At 41.8% G+C, this 18,844-nt stretch overlaps 1 long non-coding RNA gene across 1 annotated transcript in view; it reads left to right on the forward strand.

The window, feature by feature from the left end:
• Positions 1-2,083, forward strand: part of LOC127584327 (uncharacterized) — a 56,032-nt gene extending 53,949 nt beyond the window's left edge. The window contains exon 4 of the long non-coding RNA XR_007958376.1: positions 1,377-2,083. This is a non-coding gene — a long non-coding RNA (uncharacterized LOC127584327). The remainder of the gene's footprint in view (positions 1-1,376) is intronic.
• Positions 2,084-18,844: the final 16,761 nt, after the last annotated feature.

The raw sequence follows: 18,844 nt of genomic DNA on the forward strand, positions 1-18,844 counted from the left end.
GGTGGTGTGGGGTCAGGATATCAAGAGGCCATCTCTGGGTTCCATGAGGACAAGGGCTCCCACAGCATTTACTGCCAATGTCAGTGGAGGCACAGACGGGGCCACATGGAGTCTGAATGTATCCATGCAGTCTCACGTGTCTTGTGTCTTTCACATAGGGATAGCTGTATGCTCTAACAACATCGTAACCTCCAGGCAGCAGATCGGTGTCCATGAGACGCAGAGAGATTCTACGGTTCAGCAAGTCCACGGTAGCGTAGTGGTTAGCGCAACGCTATTACAGCGCCAGCGATCAGGGTTCGATTCTCGTCGCTATCTGTAAGGAGTTTGTACGTTCTCCCGTGTCTGCATGGGTTTCCTCCAGGTGCTCCGGTTTCCTCCCACATTCCAAAGACGTATGGGTAGGTCAATATGGGTTTAAAAAGGGCGGCGTGGACTCGTTGGGCCGGAATGGCCTGTTACCACGCTGTAAATAAAAAATTTAAATTAAATTAAAGAAGTCGCTGTTCTAATGGACTAACGAGGCACCACTCATGAGCCCAGGGCATTGCTGCAGGAGTCTCTCAAGGCCCAACAATTTTCTGCAGCATTACCAATGATCTTCACCCCATCAGAAGTGAGAGGTGAGGATTCTCATTGATAATTGTATGAGATTCAGTTGCATTTACAACTCCTCTGAAAATGAAGCAGCCCATACGTGCTAGATCTAGGCAACACTCAGGCATGAGTTGATAAGGGAAAAATAACATTCCCACCAGAATGACCTTCTCCAACAAGAGAGAGTCTGATCACTTACCCATAAATGACTTTACAGTCATGAAGTCCCCCACCATCAATATCCTGGTGTTGCCATTGCCAGGAAATTTAGCTTGACTATCCCATTAAAAAAAGAGTCAGAACAGGTCTGAGGCTGGGTGTCCTGCAGTGGATAACTCACCTCCTGACTCCCCAAAGCCTTTGCATCATCTACAAGGCTCAAGTCTTAGAATCATTTAATTCTGATTCTATAATAAAAACAGAAAATGCTGGAAACACTCAGCGGGTCAGGACCAGAGTTAATATTTCAGAGCAATGTCCCTCCGCAGATGGCAAATAGTTGTTGGGGAATCGATAAGGGAGCCAGAATATTTTTCACTTGCCCTTGGGAGTGCTGCCACACTAAAACTCTGTGCCATCCAGGATAAAGCAGTTCTCATTATGAGCATCACACCCACTGTCCCAAACATTTACCCTCTGCATGACTGGTTCTCTGTGGCTACTGTATCTACCAACTACAGGATTTTTGCACTTGTTTTTGTCTTGTTTTTACACAGTCTTATTTTTCTCTCTCTCTTCACTGTCATGTATAATATATTTTTTTTTAATTTTATTTACAGCGTAATAACAGGCCCTTCCGGCCCAACGAGTCCGCGCAGCTCATTTTAAACCCATATTAACCTACCTGTACGTCTTTAGAATGTGGGAGGAAACCGGAGCACCTGGAGGAAATCTACGCAGACATGGGAGAACGTACAAACTCCTTACAGACAGCGACGGGAATCGAACCCCGATCGCTGGCGCTGTAATAGCGTCATGCTAACTGCTACGCTATGCTACCATGCCGCCTTCTGTGTGTTGTCTGTACCTTCATGCCTGCGATGCTGCAGCAAGCAGGTTTTTTATTTTACCTGTACTTCACCATGATTGTGCACATGATAATAAACTCAACTTGACATAACTACAGCAACTTCTCTAACAGGACCTCCCAAACCTCCAACCTTATCCACCAAACAGAGTCTGGGAACCCCACCATCTGATCACACAGCATCCTGATTGGGAAATATATCACTGCTCAAACTTCTTTGGTGGGTCAGACTATTGGAATTCCCTGCAGATAGAAGGACCTTTACCCCACAATTGTAATTGCACAAGAAAGTGGCTCACCACATTCCTTTCAAGGGTAATTTGATTTAAGCATTGTCTGCTGGCTTTGTCAGCAATGCTTACTGCCATGAATTCATAGAATAATTGAAGTAGGATCATAGAAAAATTAGGACATTAAAGGAGATTATTTAGACCATTGTGTTTGTGCTGGTTAAAGAAAAACTACCCAGGCTAATCCCACTTTCCAACAATGGGTCTGTAGCCCTGCAAGTCAAGACATGTCAAGTCCCCATCTGTTTAACTCTGATGAGGATTTTTGCCTCTCCCACCCTTTCAGGTAGTGAGTCCCATGCCTCACACTCTCTGGGTAAAAAACATTTTCCTCCTCTCCCATATAATTCGTCTACCAATTACTTTAAATCTCTGCTCCCTGCCTTTTGACCTCATTGCTAAGTGAAATAGATCCTCTCAATAATTAAGTCTCCCAGCCTCTGTGCCAACAATAACAAGCCCTGCCTATCCAATCTTCCCTCATAAACTACAATTTTCCAGTCCTGACAACCTCCTTCTAAATTTTCCCTGCTCCCTTTCCAGCGCAATCTCTCCTGTATTGTGCTGACCAGAACTATAAGCAGAATTATTTTTAAAAAATCATGATATTAAGTTACCCTGCTGGTCAGAGACTATAAAAGGGAAACAAATTGGATCAAATTTACATGGTCAATTGATGGATTGTTCTCATGTGCTGATTTCACAGCTGGGCTATCTGGAGTGCTAATATTGGTCTCTGAGTTAGAGAGGGAAAATATTAAACAGAGTTCCTTCTGATAGAGTCATAGATTTATACAGCAGGGAAATAGGCCCTTCAGCCCAACTCATCCTTGCCAACCAAAGTGCCTACTTGAGCAAGTCCCATTTGCCTGTATTTGTCCCATATCCGTCGAAACCTTTCCTATCCATGTACCTGTGTGAATGCCTTTTAGATGTTATAATTGTTCCCACCTCTTCACTTCCCCTGGCAGCTCGTTCCATATACCATCACCCTCTGTGTGAAAAACCTGCCCCTCAGGTCCCCTGTAAATCTTTCCCCTCTCACCTTAAACCTATGCCCTCTGGTTTTAATGGGAAAAGACTGTGGCCATTCACCTTATTTATAGCCCTCATTTTATAAACTGCCATATGGTCACCCCTCAGCCTCTTACGCTCCAGGGAAAACAGCCCCAGCCTATCCAGTCCATCCTTATAACTCAAGCCCTCCAGTCCCAGTAACATCCATGTGAATCTTTTCTGCACCCTTTCCAGCTCAATGACAACCTTCCTACAGTGAAATAGATCCTCTCAATAATCAAGTCTCCCAGCCTACAGCTAGGCAACTAAATCTGCACACAATACTCCAAATGTGATCATACAGCTGCAAACCAACATCCCAACTCTTGTTCTCAATGCCCTGACCCTGTCCACATACCCGCCACCCTCTGTGTGAAAAACCTGCCCCTCAGGCCTCTTTTAAATCTCTGTCTTGCTCCCTCTCCAGGGAAATATCTGTGTAGACATTGGGTGAAGATGGGGTTGGGCTCATGAAATGAAAACAGAAGATGTTGGAAACAGGCAGTATCTGCAGAAAGAGAAACAGAATTAACATTCAGGTTGAAGGGTTGGGTTCCTCTGGATAACCTGTTGACACACTGCCTAAACTGTGAATACTGGCCACATTGGTAAGGTGAGAAGGTGTTCAGGGGCCTCGGTGAAGACTCCATCCAGCAATGTGTCGATGCCGATTTGTAGGAGGGAGAAGGAACCATTCTGATTCCTGGGAATTTTCTGGCTTATCTTCTTTCTGCTTTCAGTGCTGGCTACTTGGGAAATGTAATCAAAAGTGGGAGCTTTTAAAGGTAACCACGTTTCTGTGTTAGTTATTATTTACAATGAATGAATTTCCATCACCCAGAGAACAAACCTCAGATCCTTCTCTGTGCTCCACCCTATCCTGTTCATGTCTGGCTTTGGATTTGGCAATAGTTGTTGGCCAAGTCAGTGAGGGATAATCTGTAACCCATTCCATACATTTGTTCCTTCATCCAATTGTTCAAGGACAACACTGATTTAGATTCTGGCTGCCTCAGGGGTATATGAAACCTAATAACAATCCTGCCTTTTACTTCTGAAAAGAACATTTCCAGTCATACTGTGTCCTGTGATAGCAATGTGGCTGCAGTCTGTGTGTTGAAGACTGTGCTTCAGCCTGCAGGTACATTAAGTAGTGCAGAATACAACTCGTTGTCCTCTGAGACTGCCATTTAATGTTCAAAAAACAGCACACTTACAGAGGGAGAATGGAACCAGGAAATAGGACAAGGTGACAAGCATTAAGAAGCATAAATCAAAGCAAACAGATGGTGACTTTGATGATGACAGACGAACGGTACAGTGGTAGAGCTGCTGCCCCGCAATGCCAGAGACCTGGGTTCAATCCTGAATGCGGGTGCTGTCTGTGTGGAGTTTGCACATTTTCCTTGTGACCATGTGAGTTTCGCCTGGGTGTTCCGGTTTCCTCCCACATCCCAAAGACATGGGAATTGGTAGGTTAATTAGCCACACGCACAAAACTGCTGGAGGAACTCAGCAGGTGAGGCATCATGTGTGGAGGGAAATAAACAGTCAACGTTTCCGATCAAGATGAAGGATCTTGACCCAAAACATTGTAATTAGCCACTGTAAATTTATCCTAGTGTGTCGGTAAGTGGTAGAGGGGGGAGGGGGGAGAAGGGAGGAGTAGCTGTTGGGAGAATAAAAAATGGGATTGATAGGATTCATGTGGATGGATAGATGATAGTCGTTGCAGACTTGTGGGTCGAAGGGCCTGTATCCGTGCTGTATCTCTCTCTGTCTCTTAATCTTCCCCTTATATGTGGCAGCTGTACTTCAACTGTCAGATCCCAGACCTCTGTGGTGGATTCTGTAATCTGCTCTGTCTCATTATCTCACGGCAATGCTAATGACCAGCCAGCCTGACTCTCTAATGGGACCTTCCCCTCATGGTGTGGTTGCAAGGGGTGTCAGGTAGGGGGGGAGCAATTTTTTCCACTGAACTCCAGCATAAAACCTCCAGGGTGTGATACCAAATCAATGTTGTGATAACAACAGTCTCATCTGTGGGTCATTTGACAACAATTTAGAAGATTCAAGTACAGCAATTCCCCTGTGGGAGACCTAACCCCACACCTAAATTCTCTGGATTAGTTAAATGGAACATTCTTTCAAAGCCTGCATCTTTATCCAAAATCTTTCAATGTTTAGATTAAAGTTCATTTTGGTGTAAGTGTGTGCAGCTAGACAGGGGAATGTAAAATAAATGGGAGGATACTGAGTGGTGCGGAGGAACAGAGAGAGCTTGGAGTGTATGTCCACAGATCCTTAAAGGTAGCAGGACAAATCAATAAGGTGGATGCTTTTCTTACTAGCCAGGATGTAGAGAAATAAGAGCTGGGAGATTATGCTTGAAGCTTATACAACATTAGTTGTATAACACACCACAGAGACACAAGAGACTGCAGATGCTGGAATCTGGAGCAATAAACAATCTGCTGGGGGAACTCAGCGGGTTGAGCAGCATCTGAGGGAGGGAAGGAATTGTCGAGATTATGGGTTGAAACCTTGCCTCTGGATACATCGACAATTCCTCCCCCCCCCCCCCCCCCCCCCCCGACACACGGATGCTGTTAGACCACAGCTTGAGAACAATTCTGGTCACCACATTACAGGAAAATAAAAGCAGAAAATGTTGGAAACACTCAGCAGGTCAGGAGGCATATGCAGAAAGAGAAACTGTCAACATTTCAGGGTGAAGATCTTTCAAGATCCTTAAAGGGTCATTGAACTGAAATATTAACTCTTTCTTTCTCCACATGCTGCCTGACCTGCTGAGTGTTTCCAGCATTTTCTATTTTTATTTCAGATTTCCAGCATCTATAGTTTTTTGATTTTCATTGGAAGGATGTGATTGCACTGGATAGGGTGCAGAGGAGATTTACGAGGAAGTCACCAGGCCTGGGAGATGGTAGCCATGAGGAAAGATTGGACACCAGATCCACTTACACACTAGGGGTGATTTACAGCAGCCAAGCAGCCTACCAACCAGTATGTCTTTGGCATGTGGGAGAGAACCAGAGCACATAGAAAACACACATAGTCACAGGGAGAACATGCAAACTCCACATAGAGATTAGGAGTGAACCCAGGTTGCTGGCACTGTGAGGCGGCAGCTTTGTTAGCTGTGCCACTGTTAAATGAGGAGAGCAGAAGGAGGATCATGTAGAGCGTTATCCCAGTTGGGATAATAGACCTATTTCTGTTCTGTAAATGCTATGCAAACCTATTATCTTTTTAATGAGGAAAAGAGAAGTTAAATTGGTTAGGGTGGAAGATAGGTGTGGACAGAGCTGGAAGAGTGGACAAGTGAGCCATGGCAGGGGCGATTAAAAATATGGAGGCTGCAGATGATTTTCAAATCTTGCATAGGAATTCATCTCCAGTTAGTAGTGTTAAATATATTTATACAGGCCCTCCCCAGGTTACAAACACCCAACTCATCGACAATTGTACATATGAATGAGCTCCCATAAATATTATTAAATTCAAAGGGGAACCAGTCTTGGAAAAAAAACCTGTTTCCATTGTAACCTTCCTGCAGTAATTAGGCACCATTGTCTCTTAAAATCACAGGCTGCAAATTTTACCATGGGAGGCCACTTAAGAGAGTTGCTTTGGAAATTGACAAGCAATTGCTTCTATTGATACTTATGCAATGATGCTCTATTAAACAATGTAACATCCATTGATATAAGCCCATCGAAACTGGCCATTGAGTGTTGGACATCCTGATTCTGTACCATTGTAACCAGGCAGGGGAAGACAATAAATAAATGATCATGTAAAGTAGCCCTCATCAACACAATTCATTACAATACTGGGGAGATATGATTGCCAATTTGAATGATATTGTGCATTTTCTGACTTATAGACTAAATCGACTAATGGACATCTGTAAAAATGTAACGTGGGGATGCCCTGTAGCTGGGTTGGTGCTTTGAAGTCAAAAGGTTTTGAAAGCAGAGCACAGCACACTGTTGCCACTCCATAAAGTGTTTGGTATTATCAATTTGGGATGAATTTTGATGCAAAAATGTTGAGAGCCAAGAAGCTGTTGCGGTTTGATGAAGACAGAACTACGTGATAGAGTGGGAAGACTGGAATGTAGTTGAGATGGAGTGCATGTGGGAGAGACCTGGGGTGCCAAAGGAATTAGAAACAGCAAAAGTTAAGATTAACTTGACTATTGGGCCAAGGCGGGATGGAATTGATGATACTGTGCAGGGGAAAATCGATATTGAGCTTGAAATTCAGTCTGTGCAACGCGCCATTGTGTCAAAGTAATTGCAAATTACCACTCCACACTGACCCTCAAACACTCCCATGGCAGTGAAAGGATGTTAGATAAAGAGTAAAGCTCTCTATAACCCGTCACATGGAACATTACCTGTGTGTGAAGATCACAGATCAGGTAGAGTAAATCTTTTTGTTGGCTGTTCCATCAAACTCATAAAATTATATAAACTACAAGGAAACAGGCAATTCTGCCCAACCAGTCTGTGTTGGTGTTTTTCTCTCATACCAGCAGCAGTGTATTCCTATATGCCCAACCCATTGTCAAATCTCTTTACAGCTACAGCATTAGTCAGATACACAGCAAAGAGAGGTAGGCAATGCATCATGACAATCTAGGCACTTGTTTTTAACTATGATCCTATTTCTGGAAGAAGGTTGTACCTCAGATATAGCCTGTGATTGAAAAGCTCTTAGCCAGGTTGTTGGCTGGATTGAATTACTCCCTCAATCACGGTGCTGCAGTTATTTATTTACAAACATGGTTATATTCCATGTAATTGGGATGCTGGCCAAGGCACTTCGTAGAATTTTCTGAACACAGGGTCAGTACCTTCAATCTCATTGTTTGTCTACAATCGACGAATGTCAATATTTACTTTCTGTGTGGCGAAACTCTGATTGCAACGTGTACCTACTTAAATCAGCCATGCCAGGACCAATATGGCTAAATGTTTTAAGAGTTAAGGATATTAGGCCACAGTCAGAAAAGTTGGAAGTCTCTGGGAGATCTTTCAAATGCCACATTGAAGAATTATTTAAATTTCCTTCCTTTGGGCTGGGAGTTCTATAGCATTTCATCATCTTTAATATGCAGAGAAAATCAGCAACAACATCAGCTTAAATCCTGCCTCACTTAACAGTTGCACACTTAATGAATCTAGTCTCTGACCTGACACATTCCCTTCACATTAGGGATCAACCCTGGGATTTCACTATTTTGTGTGGCCTGACACTGGAAAGAAAAGAACATGCATTTCTATAGCACCTTTCACATCCTCAACCAATGAAGTACTTTTGAAGTGCGGTCACTTCTGTCATGCTGGAAGCAGAGCAGCCAATTTGTGCACAGCAAGCTCACACCAATAGCAAAATAGTAATGGCCAAATAATTTGTCTTTTAGGAATGTTGAGTGAAGGATAAATATTACCTAGGACCTCAGGGATAATTCCCTTGCTCTTGAACAGTGCCATGGGATCATTTATGTCCAGCTCAGAGAGCAGCTGTGGGACCTCAGTTTGATGAATGGCAACATATGTGTACTCCTTCAGGACTGCACTGAGACTTGGGCTAATTTTTTTGCTTTCAAGCCTCTGGAATGGAATGAACTAAAATCTCTGAACCAGAGGGGAAAAAGTGTCAACTGAGCCAAATTTGATATTTGACATTTAACTCACATTGATTATTATTTTTCTTAACAAAATACTAAATGGATGGTCCTTGCAAAGAATGATTATACCCAATAAAACTCCCAACAAACACTTGGAGGTCAAGTATAGCACTGGTTAGACACATCAACAACAACCTGTATTTATATGTTTGTGAAGATCGCAGACTGTTTCACAGGAGCATAAACAGACACAATTTGATAATGGTTATTAAGAGATAACTAAATGGTTTGTCAAAAATTGAGTATTAAGATTCAAAAATAAAAAATTGTATTTCTTAAAAAGAATCTTTAATATGTTAAAGTATCCCAAGGTGCTTCACAGGAGCACTATCAATCAAATGGAGATATTTGGGTCAATGACCAAAAGCTTTTAGAAGACATTGTTCAAAGAAATGCTTTAAAGGAAGTTAGGGATGTTTAGGGAAGGGAATTTAAGCTTAACCCCTCACAGCTGAAGGCACCAAACTAAATTCAGCAAACTTCAAGAAATTAGAATTGGAGGAACTACGATCTATAAACTGTAGGACTGGAGAAGATGAGACAGATTGGCAGAGATAAGACAATGGAGGGGTTCGAAGACAGGGCAAAGAAATATAAAATTAAGGCATTGTAAGAATAAAGACCACTTCAGGTTAAAAGCACAATAGTGATAGGTGAAAACAACTTGGTGCAATTTAAGATATGGATAGAATGAATTCAGGCTGACAGGAATGTGGAAGCTGAGAGTTCAACTACTGGGAAAGTAAAACAAAATAGTTCTGAGAAGTTTCAACTCTAAAATAGCACATGCTGGAAATTGTTAGCATCAGGCAGTATCTGTGCACACACAAGTACAACTAACATTTTAATTTTGACAGATGTTCATTGGAGTGAAATGCACCACAAAAAATTATATTGTAGCACCTGTTGTTTGGGTGTTTTGTAACTGGGATTAAAATGGCACCTGCTGTTTGTATGCATGTGGAGTGAACTTTGCTGGACATATTGTGGGCAATACCACGCTCACTGAGCATAGGGTTATACAGCATGGAAACAGGCCCTTCAGCTCAACTCATCTGTGTCAACCAAGCTGGCTGCCTGAGATAGTCTCATTTGCCTGCGTTAGACCTATATCCCTCTAAACCCTTCCTATCCATGTACCTGTCCAAATGTCTTTTAAACGTTGCTGCTGAAGATGTGCAGAAAAGCCCTGTCCTCTGCTCACTCTCCATAAGTCTATGGGAAGAAGTCTGGCCAGCACTTTTTCCAACCTTAGTCTTTTGCAAAAACCAAACACAAGAGTCATTGAGTCATACAGCACAGGATCAGGCCCTTCAGCCCATAGTATCTCTGCCAGCCATCAAGTACCTATCCTTTTTACCAGAAGTCAGTGCTGAGCCAGGGCATGTCAAATACACATCTAAATACATCTTACCTGCCCCCACCACTCACTCAGTCAGATCCCTCTGGGTGAAAAATATTCATCATCAAATTCCCTTGAAATCTCTTACCCCTTGCCTTAAACCTATGCCCTCGGGCTATAGACATGTTGCTAAGGGGGAAGCATTTCTCCCTATCTCCCCTATCTATCCCCTCATAATTTTATATGAGGGGATACTTCTGGTAAAAAGGATAGGTATTAATCCTCACAGAATTCATCACCTCACAGTTGTAGGATTAAGTTCTCTCTGTCTACTTTACCCACACAACCTATCATCCTGTAGCTGACGTCTTCCCTTCTCACTATCAACACCACCAATTTTTGTGTCATATGTGAACATACTAATCATACCTCCTACATTCACATCCAAATTGTTAACATATTTAACAAAGAGTAAGGGTCCCAGCAAGGATCCCTGTGGTATGCCACAGGTCACAAGATCCAATCTCAAAATGACCAGACTCCCATGAAGGACATTGAAATTCATGTGGACTACATCAATTGCACTACCCTTATTAACACACTTCAAAAAATTCAGCCAGTTTAGTCAGACAGAATCCCTGTTTAACAAAACCATGTTGACTATCTTTACTTAATTCCTGTGTTTCCAACTGCCGATTAGGATTGTAATTACTCAATTTATCCCTGCTGCCCTTCTTGAATAAAACTACGGCATTTACTGTCCTCCAGTCATTTGGCATCTCTTCTGTGGCCAGTGAAGATTTGAAGATTTCTGTCAGAGCCTCAGTAAGCTCCTCACTTGCCTCCCATAGCAACCTGAGATACATCTCATCAGGCCCTGGGGATTTAGCCACTTTAAGCCCGCTAAGACATCTAACACCTCCTCCCTCTCGATGGTAATTTGTTCTAGAATTCCACTGTCCCTCTTCCAGCTCAGTAATGCATACAGACAAGAAATATTCACTTAAGACCTCACCTCTTCAAACACTCCCAATGACCCAGCCAGCACAACCCTCTGGGGCAGAGAATTCCAGAGATTCACCACCTTCTGTGAGAATAAATTCCTATGCACCTCAGTTTAAATTACCACCTCCTTCTATCTATGTCTGCCTGCTTGACTTTTCCTCACTAGTGAAAACATCGAACATCTACCCTGTAATGTCCCCTCAGGATCTTCAATGTTTCAATAAGATCCTCCCTCATTCTTCTAAGTTCCAAAGAATGCAGGTCCAACTTTTTTTGCCATTCTAGGTAGGACAACTGTCTCTTCTCAGCAACTAGCTGAATGATTCTCCTCTGGACAGCTTCCAATGTTAGTATATTCTTTCTTAAGTAAGGGGACCAAAACTGTGCACAGTACTCCAGGTGCAGCCTCACCAACATACCGTACAATTGTAACAATGCTTCTCTATTTCTAAGCTCCAAACCCTTGCAAGAAAGGTTAATGTGCCATTTGCCTTTTTAACTACTTACTGCAGCTGCCTGGTAATTTTTTGTATTTCATGCACAAAGCCTTTATCCCTCTATACTCCACTCATTTGCAGTCTCACTCCCTTTACATGGTAGTCTCCCTTTTGATTCCTTCTTCCAATGTTATAGAGCCACAGAGTCAGAGTAATACTGCACGTAAACAGGCCCTTTAACCCAGCTCATCTATGCCGACCAAGCTGCCCATCTAAGCTAGTCCCATTTGCCTGCATTTGGCCCATATCCCTCTGAACCTTTCCTATCTATGTACCTGTCCAAGTGTCTTTTAAATGTTCATGTCCTCACAGTTTCCTACATTAAACTCCATTTGCCAAGTTTTTGCTCTATCTTCATCCTGTTGCTGAGTCCAAATATCCTTCAGTGCAACATGCCTTCCCAGCTATTTTTGTTTCATCAGCAACTTGGATACCTTACACACAGTCTCCTTCTCCAAGTCATTAACTTAGATAGTAAATGTACAGTAGTCAATGAGCCAAGTCTTTGGGATGTGGAATGAAAGCAGTGCATCAGGGGGAGTGTTTACCAACACAGTCACACGTAGACTGTGCACAGTCAGGACTGAAGCTGGGTCACTGGAGCTGTGAGGCAGCAGCATTTCCAGCTGTGCCAATATTTGAAAGTATTTCTGATAATAATCCAAAAATTCCGCACCACTAATTTATCTTCCTGAGCTTTCCCTTTCCCTAGCACTGCTTGCCCACAAGCTGCTGCCACTCTTACTGTCAACGTCATAAACATTGCCAAGTTATTTCCTGAAATCTGTCTGTTTTAAGATCATGTAGTAACCTCTGCAACTGATTACTGGATATTCCGATACTCAATGTATGTGAGTGTATACTCATCTCTCACAACACAAAAGTTTGCCTTTCAGTTCATTCTTTATATGCCGAACAGCTTTCAACATTCCTGTTCCCTTCCCTTAACAAAAAGTGAATTATTTTTTCAATTATTTGTCAACTTACTCTTTAAAAGCCACTGCTTGCTTAGCTGTTTGTAGTGGGACACTCCATGTTCCAACCCTGGTATTAAGAAAAATGATTGTATTCTCTCCCTTCATAAATTTACTGACAGTCATAAATTTATGCTTTCTTGTTGCTGACTCACCAAACCGCAAATAATTTATTCTGATTCACTTTATCAAAACTGCTCATCATGAAAACAGTTGAACTGTCTCTGACCTGTCCTTAAAACTCCTGGTGAATACCTTCTGCATGTTCTCTCAGGTCTAGACAGCTTTCTTAGAGTAGCATTCACAGAATTGGGCATAATAGTTAATAACAATTGTGGTTAAGTAGTGATTTGTACTAATTTAACAGTACCACCTCACTTTTGTATTATAGACTTCTATATAAAAAACCTAAGGCCTAGAACGTCCTTGGCTCCTGCAGAGGGGCACTAAGCACCCCCTAGATTGTGGGCCAATCCAGTGAGCACTTTAGACTCAGCTGCTTTATAAACATAGATTTTTTTTACTTCATCAATGTCCCCTTCTATAAAATCTGTCACTTCAATGCCGACAATATAGAAGTTCAAAGAGATTGTTTCGGTAAATTGGTTTATTTACTGTCACATGTACTGAGGTACAGTGAAAAACTTTGTTTTGCATGCCATCCATACAGATCATTTCATCACATCAGTACATTGACGTGGTACAAAGGAAAAGCAATAACAGAATGCAGAATATAGTGTTATGTATTTATGATGTTGCAAATTTCCCATTTCTGAAGTCTGAGTCACTCAATAGGAATGAGAAACTGGCCTATTCCTCTTCTCCCTCCAGTGCTTGCCCGAAAATTTGATTCTTATTTGATAATGTATGTACAGCTTTTTCATAACTGCACCAGAGTAAGCCTGTAAGATTCTGGCTTGATTGGTTTCATTGACTAATTATCTCAACGGAGTGTTCTTGTCACAATGAGGAAATTTGTCTACATTAATAATGTGGTGATTGAACCAAAGACAAAAACAACACCTTAAGAGAATATTAGTTGTGCATCTGACTGCAATGACTGAATTCTTTCAGAAATGGAGGCTACGACCAAATCTGGCAGTGTCTGTGGTCACTGCATTCCACCTCTGCTAAACGATCATAAACTTGAAAAGTTAATTCTGTTCCTCTCTGCACAATTGCTGCCTGACCTGTCGAGAACTTCCATCACTTTTTGTTTTTATTCTATTCTGCGACATCCTGCATTCTTTGACCTGAATCATTAAACTATCATGGTAAATGTTTCTGCTATCTCCCTACTAAATGCTTTTTGAAAATTTAGATAAACTACATCCACTGTATTCTCATTATGTACTCTCTTTGTTACCTATTATAAAAATTAAATAAGTTTTGTTTATCAAGACATTCCTTTTCAAATCCTTACTATGATACATTTTGTTTCTCAATGTACTTCTATTGTCTCCTGTTGGAGGGATTCAATTTATTTTTCCTGCCACAAACATAAAGTACATATACAGATTAGAACAGGACCTTTGGCCCACCACATCTATGCCAACCATCATACCCATCTTCACTAATCCCATTTGCCTGCATTAATTCCATATCCTTCTATGCCTTCCTCATTCAACTACGTGTCCAGATGCCTCTTAAATGTTGTTACTGTTCCTGCCTCCACCACCTCCTTAGGCAGCTCATTCAAGATACCAGGTACTCTCTGTGTGAAAAATTTACCCCTCAGGTCCCCTTTAAACCTCCTCCCTCTCAACTTAAAACCTCTAGTTTTAGATACTCCTACCATGGGAAACAGACTCTGGCTATCTATGCCTCTTGTGGCGACTCACCGTCTAGTCGGGCGAACCGGCTCGGCAGTCGGGTCGCGCGGTGTCGGAGCGACGAGGCCCAAGATGGCGGCGGGCCTCGTCTTTCCGAGCGACGGGGAGAACCCGCGCGCGGGAAAGTCCTGATGACGTAGGACTTACGTCATTGCCGGTTTTTTTGGGTGGGAGTTTTCTCCCTTAAAGGGCCCACGCAAGGTGGGAAAATAAACCAGTTCTGTTTGGCAACCCTCCGAGTAGAGTCTTTTTTTTATTCCGCGGTAGCAACCGCTACACTCTCATGATTTGATATACATCTATCATTGTCACCTCTCAGCCTCCTCTGCTTCAGGGTAAAGAAAACCAGTCCATCCAATCTCTCCTTACAACTCAAGCCATCCATTGCAGGCAACACCCTTATGATTTTTTTCTGCACCCTCTCGAGATTAATCACATATTTTCTGTAGTATGGCAACCAGAACTACACATAATACTCCAAGTTTGGCCTAAACAACGTTTTGTACAACTGTAACATGGTGTCCCAACTCTTGTACTCATTGGCTAGACCAATGAAGGCAAGCATACTATATGTCTTCTTCACCATCCTGTCTACCTCTGTTGTCACTTTAAGGGAACTATATACTTGTACCCCCAGGTCTCTCTGTTCAACAACACTCACCAGGGCCTTGCAAATACTGTGTATGCCCTGCCCTGGTTTAACTTCTCAAAATGCATCACTCTACACTTATCTGAACTAAAGTCCATCTGCCATTCCTTTGCCCACTTTCCCAGTTGATCAAATCCTGTTGTAGCCTTAGACAAGGTGAAGCTGACTGCTCTATCCGTTTCTCTCACTCCATAGATGCAGTCTGAGCTGCTGATTATTTGTAGTATTCTCTGTTTTTATTTTAAATGTCTAGCATCTGCAGTTTTTTTTGCTTTATCTGGATTTTCAACTCCCTGTTTTAAATATAACTTTTATACTAGACACAAGAGAGACTGCAGATGCTGGAAATCTGGAGCAACACACACAAAATGCTGAAGGAACTCAGCAGGTCAGGAAGTGTCTATGGAGGAAAATGAACAATTCCCTCCATAGATGCTGCCTGACCTGCTGAGTTCCTCCAGCATTTTGTGTGTGTAACTTTTATACTAGCTGTCTGCCAGTACCTCAACACTACATCTTTTTAAATTAATTGTTCACTATGTGTAGTAACCTCTCTGCTTCTGTTCTTTAGATTGAAATGTGTGGTTGTCGTCTGTCTGGAAAGAGGTTTTATTCTCTTTGAACTTGATTAGTTTATTTAAAATAATCTATTTTCTATTTTAAATACACCTACGTCGTTACTCATCATTTAGTATCATCTCCACCTGATCTTTGTCCTTGGTAAATATTTATGCTCACTCCTTTCCCATACCTGTCATCTATCCCTTAATAATCCTGAAACAAATCCAAGTACATTCAAACGTGCCTGTGTTGCTACTGCAAGTTTTTCATTGTACCTGTACCTCACTGTACTTTTGCATATAACAATAAACCCAGCTTGACTTGACCCTGTTTTAAAATTAATGAGTCTGCAAAATATTTTATCATTTTGTTATATGTTCTTAGCAATTTAATCTCATAGTTCTTCTTTATCTCATAATTGTTTTCTGACTTCTCTACTAATCACTTCCTCATCTTTCTGTATTTCTGTTCATGCATTTAAAGTATGACTCCTTACTGATCATTCATTGTGCCTTTATTCATCTGTGGAGTCTCATGAGTGTTTAGTATGTTCTTTCCTTCTCATGGAATACATATTTCCGGCATGATTTAAAATCTTTCCTGCTGTTGTTCTATGTTGTTACCCATTTTATCTTTCCAAGTTCCATTCTGAGATCTTCAAAGCCAGCCAATTTATCAACTTCATACTTGTATCTTTCTCCGTGATCATCTTAAAACATGTTCTACTATGTCACTATTACCTACATGGTCCCCTAATTTTACATTTCTTATTCACCCTTGTTTATTTCCCATTCTATATCAAACCTTCCCTGGTTTGGCTTTTTACATACAGGCCATCCCCCGGTTAAGAACGCCCGACTCATGGACACCCCTACAAACAAACGAGCCCCCATAATATTATTACATTCAAAAGGCTGACATATGTACACATGTTAGTTCCTATGAGCAGCAGATCTAGTTTCCCCCTCACTCCCTTTTTAGTAAATGTTCTCCCTTGTTAGTCATGTGTTTTTGATGCCATTCATTACAATACTGTGGAGGTATGGTTACCATATTGAGTGATTTTTCTGTATTTGCTGACTTACGGACAAAATTGACTTACGGACATCTGTAAAAATGGAACCGGTTTGTTACCCAGGGACAACCTGTATTGGGTTGGAACGGAATCCTGTAATCATTGTAGGAACTTCATTCTCTTTTTCCCTTTACCAACCTCTCTGGTCCAATTAATCTTGTGGGATTCAAAATACCGCGCCCCCTCCCCCCCAGTCTACATTTTCTGGTCACTTCCCGAATTTGTCTTCCTCCAACAGAACCTAGAGTGACCTTTGCTCGATGACCAAGAACCACACTAGATATAGTCCACAAAACCTGCAAGCACTTCCTTGGGTGCTGAGGCAACAGTAAGACTACCACTCTTAGTACAGGTAGACAGAACACTCGTGCTCCTAGTGGCTGAAGCTGCCACCTGCAGCCAGTAACAGCATCACACCTTCAGTCTGCTGAAAATGAAATACAGAAAATGTTGGAAATACATATTGTAAAGTTGGTGTCCAAGACAAAGATGAATTGATAATTACAATGAAGGCCTTTGATATCTCTGGTTAATAAGGGTCATGATTGGCAGGAACAAATGTTTAAGGAGCTGGCTGACTTCATAGAGAAGGATGGAAATAGGTACAGACTACAGACTGAACTAACCAGTTCTCTTTGATAGATTAACTCTGTATGTTAATTCCTCTGTACTCAGTATCTCTACTCACAACCTCTGGGTTCAACACCTCTCTATCCCCAACAGTGCCCATATCCACTTCCAAATCACCCATCTCTATCGCCACCAGTCTCAGCTTAGCCACCACCAAAATCTTCTTTGACATAGAATCACCTTCTGGGGCTTTCTTATCCAGGTCTTCTGTCCTTAGTTCTGTACATTCCACTCTTAGCTGCCCATATCCTCTACCTTTTCAAGTGTTTCTTGCTTCTTCTTGGTTTAGAGTTAGGGTAGTCACCTCTTTCACATCCCCTTCCCTAGTGCTCAAACCCTTAATTCTACCTCTTCCATTATTGTCACTTTAACATTTCTTTTTATACCATCCCATTGTTTTGCACTTGTTGCTGTATTTATTATTACCACATATACTGTTGAACTTCACATGAGCACAGAATTTCACTGTAACCCTATATATATATAAGTAAACTAATCTGAATCTGGCTATCCCTTAAGGCAGAAAATAGCTTACTTCCATTAGTTTTATGGGTTCTGAGGTGACTAATGAGGCTAACAGGTGAACAATCCACAGATGGTCAGGTGGTAACTGATGGGGAGGGAAGACTTGGGTAATTTATGATATGGTCCGCACCTTCTGCTACTAATTCAGTTTCTCTCTGTGCTCCCAATACCATTGAAATGCTCCACCCAATCAACCCTGAGCCAAAGTCCCTTGAGCAATCAACAAATGCTGCAGATCTGATTGCTGCTGACTACATTGGGGTCTACCAGTTCCCAAATGTTGCATCTATAACTCATCATCTGCTCAACCATTCCTGGTCTATTTGATTAATTAGGATTTAATTATTTTAATCTGCTGTACTCCTGAGCTACAATCATATTCCTGATTTAAATCTTGTGGCCAATCAGGGGAGATTAGGTAGAAATAATCACCTACTTGGTATGTCACTCTTTGACCTCAACATCTGAAAGCAACTATGTCTAGGTATGTGCCTCACTGTTCTTTTAAACTTAACTTTTCTTCCTGTGTTGGGCTTCCTGCCTGTTTTCCTCTCCTCCTCACTTAAATCTTAGTCCTACTCTTTCTTCATTGTCTTTTTCTGTGAAGTTGTATCCCTATGTTCCTCAATTCCTTTAATATTTAGGAAATGCTTGGTCTTTGATGTGAATTAACTCAATGACTGAACCTCTACAAACCCTCTGGTGTAAAGAATTCCAAAGATTCACTATCCTCTGCATGAAAAAAAGTCTCCTGACCCAGAACTGAATGGTGTACACTTCATTCTGAGTCTGACACCTAGTTCTTGACTCCTTAGCTAGGGGAAATATGCTCCCTCCATCCAGACTGTTGAGCCCTGTAAGAAAGTTTTAATGAGATATCTACTCATTCCTCTAAAGTCAATATAGACATAGTTTACTCAACTTCTTGTACGTGGAATCTCCCATCCCTGGAACCAATCTTGTGAATCTTCTCTGCACTCCCTCCGTGGCCAGTATACCTATTTTTTTTTTCGGCTGAGGAGACCTAGAAGTACTCTGGGTGTGGTCTCAGCCAGGCCC

Source organism: Pristis pectinata, chromosome 29 (genome assembly GCF_009764475.1).
Source record: "Pristis pectinata isolate sPriPec2 chromosome 29, sPriPec2.1.pri, whole genome shotgun sequence".
In the NCBI taxonomy this organism is placed as follows: domain Eukaryota; kingdom Metazoa; phylum Chordata; class Chondrichthyes; order Rhinopristiformes; family Pristidae; genus Pristis; species Pristis pectinata.